Source organism: Propithecus coquereli, unplaced genomic scaffold (assembly GCF_000956105.1).
Source record: "Propithecus coquereli isolate 6110/MARCELLA unplaced genomic scaffold, Pcoq_1.0 Scaffold671, whole genome shotgun sequence".
In the NCBI taxonomy this organism is placed as follows: Eukaryota; Metazoa; Chordata; class Mammalia; order Primates; family Indriidae; genus Propithecus; species Propithecus coquereli.
The window spans coordinates 418053-424133 of record NW_012152741.1 but is presented as its reverse complement, the minus strand read 5'-3'; the positions used below and the strand labels follow the sequence as shown (position 1 = coordinate 424133).

At 42.3% G+C, this 6081-nt stretch overlaps 1 long non-coding RNA gene across 1 annotated transcript in view; it reads left to right on the top strand.

Moving 5' to 3' along the window:
- Positions 1-1663: 1663 nt before the first annotated feature.
- The window catches only part of LOC105823438, a 24567-nt gene continuing 20149 nt past the window's right edge, over positions 1664-6081 (top strand). The window contains exons 1-2 of the long non-coding RNA XR_001138144.1: positions 1664-2337; positions 2439-2624. This is a non-coding gene — a long non-coding RNA (uncharacterized LOC105823438). The remainder of the gene's footprint in view (positions 2338-2438; positions 2625-6081) is intronic.

Below are 6081 nucleotides of genomic sequence, written 5' to 3'. Positions count from 1 at the left end.
AGGATTGCTTGAGCCCAGCAGTTTGAGGTTGCTGTGAGCTAGGATGACGCCACGGCACTCTAGCCCAGGCAACACAGTGAGACTCTGTCTCAAAAAAAAAGAAAAAAGAAATGGCAAAAGCTCACCTCCAAGGGTGCTGACAAGCTCCTGTCAGATGAATACCAGGGCCTGGTGAAGCATACAGGAGGCTGCCACTGCAAAGTAGTTCACTTTGAAGTTTGGGCCTCAGCAGACTTGCACATCATTGCAGCATTTGCTAGAAGAAAGCTACCAAAAAGTGAGTAAAGCTGTATAGGCTGATGGGACCCCAGGATGTGCAGAAATACAGAGGAAGAGTATAGATTCATGCAGGATCTACGTGCCATTAATGATATTGTACAAGTGACTATGAATGGTACTCAGTCACACTTGAATGGCAGGGTCCTGGGACTAGGGTGGCCTTGTGGTGCTGCTGGACTGTGTCGCCTCAGAGGTTTAAAAAGGCTCTTCTACCCTGTTTGGTGGGGGCTTAGCAGGGGACTTATGGAACTTGCAATTGGACAGATTTGCAAACAGCAGTTTACTTATCTGGGATTTCAAATTAGCAAGGGAACCTGCAATGACTGAGCCGGTTCCTAGGAATGGCAGGGTTCTGTCACATCTGGACCCCAAACTTTGGACTAATAGCAAAGCCCTCGTATGAGGCTTTTAAAGGAACAGAAGTGGAGTCCCTAATCTGGACCACAGACTGTCAAAAGGCCTTTAAAAAACAAACTAAAGCAGAGCCTTATGAATGCCCCCGCTTTGGGGTTGCCTGACTCGCAGAAAGAATTTAAATTATATGTTTATTAAAAACAAGGAATGAGCCTTAGAGTCTTAGTACAGATGCTGGGAGACATCCCATGGCCAGTGACATACTTGTCAAAGCCACTGGACAATATTGTGAGAGGATGGCCTCCTTGTCTCCGGACAGTAGTAGCTACTTGTGAGTTGTTATTAAAGACTGTGTCTACTTTCAGTCCTGCCCCCTGTTACCAGCCGAAGAGAATGAGCCTTTGCAGCATGACTGTTTAGAGGCTCTGGAGGCTGTCTATTGTAGCAGGATGGATCTGTCAGGTCAGCTGATGCCAGAGCAGATTGGGATCTTTTCACCAATGGGAGCAGTTTTATGGACAATGGACAATGAAGGACTGAGTATGCGGTGATCATGGAATGACGGGTGCTGGAAGCAATGGCACTGCCACCTGGGACTTTAGCCCAGGAAGCTGAGCTGATTGCTTTAACCAGAGCTCTTCAGTTATCCAGAGGGAAAAAGGTAAACATTTATATGGACTTTAAATATGCTTTCATGGTTGCACATACTCATGGTGCCGTTTGGAAGGAAAGGGGGCTTTTGATGGCAGGAAATAAGGATCCGAAGCCTTGGTTCAACCCCTTATGAGGCACCTACATGAATGCACACGCTATAGGCATGTTGTCTTAATGGATTTGGTGGGACCTCATTTAAGAGAATCCCGTTTGAATCAGAGCTGCCCTTTATGTGCTCAAAACAATCCAAAGAAAGAAAAGCAACCTGCTGCACAAGGAATCCAACATGTGGGGATCCACCCTTTTGATGACTGGCAAATTGATTGCCTAAAATGACTGGAAACTTCAAATACTTGCTTGAATTAGTAGATACCTTTTCAGGCTGAGTAGAGGCTTCTTGTACCCAGATGGAGAGAGCATCTGAAGTTACTAGAATCCTTCTGAAGAAACTCATTCTGAGGTATGGGCTCCCTTCCTCCATACAAAGTGATAATGGACCCTCTTTATATCAGAGATAATCCAGCAAGTAAGCAAAGCCCTACATCTAGAATGGAAATTGCATGCATCCTGGAATTGATGCAGGAAACCCACATAAAGTAGGATAAGGTGTTGTCGCTTACCCTCCTCTGATAAGGGTAGATCCCAGAGGCAGGCTCAAGTTAAGCCCCTAAGAAATAGTTTATGAGAGACCCTTCCTAACACCCTGAGGTAAGTATGATAATATAACCATGAATAAGGAAAGCAGAGTAAAGCATTATGTCAAACAAGTGGGTCAGATACTAACCATTATACATGAGTTTGCCTCTCTCAGGTTCCCACCCCAGTTGTAAGGACCCCTCCACCCTTTTGAACCCAGAGACTGGGTATCACTTAGAGCCTGGAGAGCACAAGGACCTGAACAACAACCGGCAGAGAAGTGGAAGGGACCCTATGAAGCGCCTCTAACAACTCACACCTCATTGAAATTGTCAGGAGTAAAACCTTGGATTCATCATACCAGAGTAAAGAGGTGTCCCATGGAAAAAGAGGACCCAATCTCCCAGTGGATGGGTCAGTCTTTAGACAATCTAAATTATCTGTTTAAGAAGAAGGAAAAATGAAAATGTTGATATTTTTGCTAACTTTTCTTTGGTTATTTGTTCTGTCTCCAGGATGGAAAGACAACTCCTTAGTGAGGATTTCCTGGGCTATCACCTCTTCTGCTGCTATGTCTCACTTCTGGGTTTGTTGTCCTAAACCTCATTTGGCACAAGCATTCCTGTATATAATTTCTGAATTTGCAGAAGCCAGTTTCTCGGATCACCTACAGGGTGCAACTAATAGCTCCATACTCAGAGGTACCATGTTTCTTTCTTGCCCAGCCCTGTATCAGACATTATATACAAGGCAACAGTAAGGACCCACAGTCCTACTGGTGTCTTAGATACCAAGCAGGGTAAAAGCTCTCTTATCAGGTATCCTGCATTTTGCCTTGTCAATCCTCACAGTTGTAGTTGTTGCTTATGCCCTTTTTCACATGGTAATCTGTTGCATTCTTTATTTTTTTTGGTAAATATACTGCCAAGGCTTTGCAATTGCATAAATAAGTACAAACCATGTATCTAAAACATCGCCTCAATTCAGCAGGAACTAGCTTGATCACTACACGTTGCCCCTCCTCCCATAGATATGGAAGGGTAATGTTGACAGTAGGGAATATGTAACAGAAGTAAGGGCTTGAAAAAGGGCAAAATGTATTACAAGTTGTCTCTTTAGCCCCTCCCCCCACTCTTTTTGGGAATTAAAACCTACGTTCCTGTCACAGGCCAGAGATCAGAGGGGCGGGGGAGTATCTTTTGTTCTTTGTACCACAGGAGATGGCTCAACAGAATTGTCCAGGCAGAAGTCACAAGATTGTCTTCACCAGAGATGCTGTAGTTAAACAGCAATAGCCCAAAGCTGAAAACTCCTTTTAAAAGCTCTGTATTTCTGCTTATAGATATGATGATGGTACTTTAAGATGTGAGTCTACCATCCTCCTCATTTCCTCAAACAACAAGTGGTTTGAGGAAAAGGAAAGAGAAGTTTATCAATTTGCCAGCACATGAGGAGGGCAGTGGACTAGTGTCCCAAAGATTGCCATCCTGACTTTAAGCAGAAAAACAGGGCTTTGTAAAATGGAGGTTTTCCGCAGTTGGGCTCAGGTCTACACAACCAGTGTCACGTGTCGTGGTTTCAGGCTATTGTTGTTTAACTATAATTGGTGGTTTCTGTCGACCTTATCTCCGGTGACAATGATCTCATGATCCTTTCCAGACAATTCTGTTGAGCCACTTCCTGTGGTTTAAGATACTAGAAAACAAACAGCACAGAACATTTTTTTCCCCTTCGATTACTGGCCTCAGGCAGGAATGCAGGTTTTAATTCCCAAAAGGGTAGGGGTTTTAAAGTGACAACTGCTAAAACATTTCCTTGCTCTTTTTCTGACCTTTACCTCTGTTACAAGACCATTTGATGTTTGACAGATGGCTGTATGGAAACATTTGAAACTTTGAGAGGATACAACGTACCAGGGAGACTACTATTATGACTACCAGGGGGATAATACCAAGAGTTTGGAGTATGCTCCTTAGCCAAGGTCCCCATGAACCAAACCAACTAAAATTGAATGTCCAGATGAGGAGTCTACCCATTTTAACCAAGTAGTCTACTCCACAATACCCAATGTATTTATCTATGTGCAATAAGAAGTGTTATCAACTGCACAGATTCCTCCCTATTTAGTAAATAGATAATCCAGCAGCCCATGACTGGGTTAAATAAAAGCAGGGAATACAAGTTGCCTGAAGAAACTACTGATTGTGAAATTTTAACAACAGCATTATGCTGCCAAGTGAAAAGTAGGCATAAGTCAGGAAAAATTAAGAGGTAAGAGTCTTACTATTACAGGGAGTCTTGTTCTGACAGTCTTGGGAAAAGCTGTCCACAGCATGAAATCGGCAACTTCTCATCCTGGTTTGTAGTTTCATTGTCTCTGGTTGTGTTACAGCCCAATCAGGTCCCTTGCACACTTCCTAGTGAAGGCCAATGCACTGAGACAGCAGGTGTTGCAGCAGAGAAAGAGTTTTATGTCACAAGGCGCCAGGTGAGATTAGGAGTGATTTCTCAAATCCATCACCCAGAGAACTGGGGAGAAAGGATTTTTAAAGATAGTTTAGCAGACTAGGCAATTGGGTCTATTTACTGGTGGGGGTGAACTCATAGAGATTATCTTTTCAGTTGGGGGGTCTTGAGGCTATTGGATCTGTTTCCATGCCTATCCATGGGTCCGGTTGATGTCAATGGGTACCCCCCGAATGCAGAGTCTGAAAAATACTTCAAAGACCAGTCTTAGGCTTTACAATGGCAATGTTATCTATAGAAGTAGTGGGGAAGTCACAAATCTTGCACCTATCAGGGAGGATAGAGCCATTAAGCAGTGACCAGTTACAGCAGTAAGGAAGTTAGGGAACAATGGCTGGTTATCATCTGGCTATATCTATACTTTCATAAAAATCAGATTTTGATTGGTATTTATACTTTATGACGCTACATTATTTTAATATAGATGGTTTCAGTTGTGGCATCGGGAATTCTGGTGAACTCTCTATGTGGCCCAGGCATCAGGTATGAGACTTGTCCCTTGAAATTTACATCAAGTTGTCCAGCTTAGGCTTATAGGGCTTCAGGAACTGAGCAGCTCTTGTTCTTCATTGGAGAGTTGTAGCTAGATATTAGAGAAAGCTGGAGGACTTCAGAATCCAGTCTAGTCTATAGGTAGATAATAAAAAACTCAAAACCAATAAACAAGACTGTAATCTAATAACAGGTGTACTATATAGCTTTCTTTTGAAATGTAATTTTTCCCTCTACAGTCACGCCCATTTCTACCAAAGATAATCATGGTTAGGGCAATTTGCTTGATTTTTTTCTATAAGTGCAGCAAGAATAACCACATAGGCTCTTTTTAAATTTGCTTTGCTGGAAATTTTGACATGAAACCTCAGATTGGACTTTTAAAAACCTCTCGATGCTAGGAAGCCAAACCAAGGCAGACATTAGACTTTTCCCACTGTTTCTAATATCTTGAGGTTCCTGGGCCTGCCAGGAAGTGAGAACATTTACTCACTCACTGTAAGACTGTGAACCCTTGGAGCCAGGCATTCTATGTACATTTTCAAATATGGTATTCCAGTCAAAGCCTTGGTAATATAACCAATATTTCCAATTGTATCCTGTTAAAGAGATCAGATTCTTTTTGAACTTATGCAAATAACCATATTTCCATAAAAAGAAGACTATTGATGAATAGTTTGAGAATTCTGGAGGGATCAGGTAGAGAGGAAAAGTAAATGTTTCAATTTTTGTTTACAAAAGTTCACTTTACCAAATTGCCATAAACTATAGATAGCTTAAAAGAAAGAAAAAGTTCCCTTAAATCTGGAAAGATAAACATTAAAAGGACAAGCAATGTTTCAAATAAAGTGTAAAAACCCATAATTCTTCTTTTTTTTATTTCAGCATATTATGGGGGTACAGATGTTTAGGTTATGTATGATACCCTTGCCCCCCCTGCCCCCCAAAGTCCGAGCTTCAAGCGCGCCATCCCCTGGGTGGTGCGCATTGCACTCATTGTGTGTGCATATACCCATCCCCTCCTCCCCCCTTGCCCCCACTGCCCGACAGCCAATAAATGTTATTCTTTTTTTTTTCTTTTTCTTTTATTTCAGCATATTATGGGGGTACAGATGTTTAGGTTACGTATGTTGCCCTTGG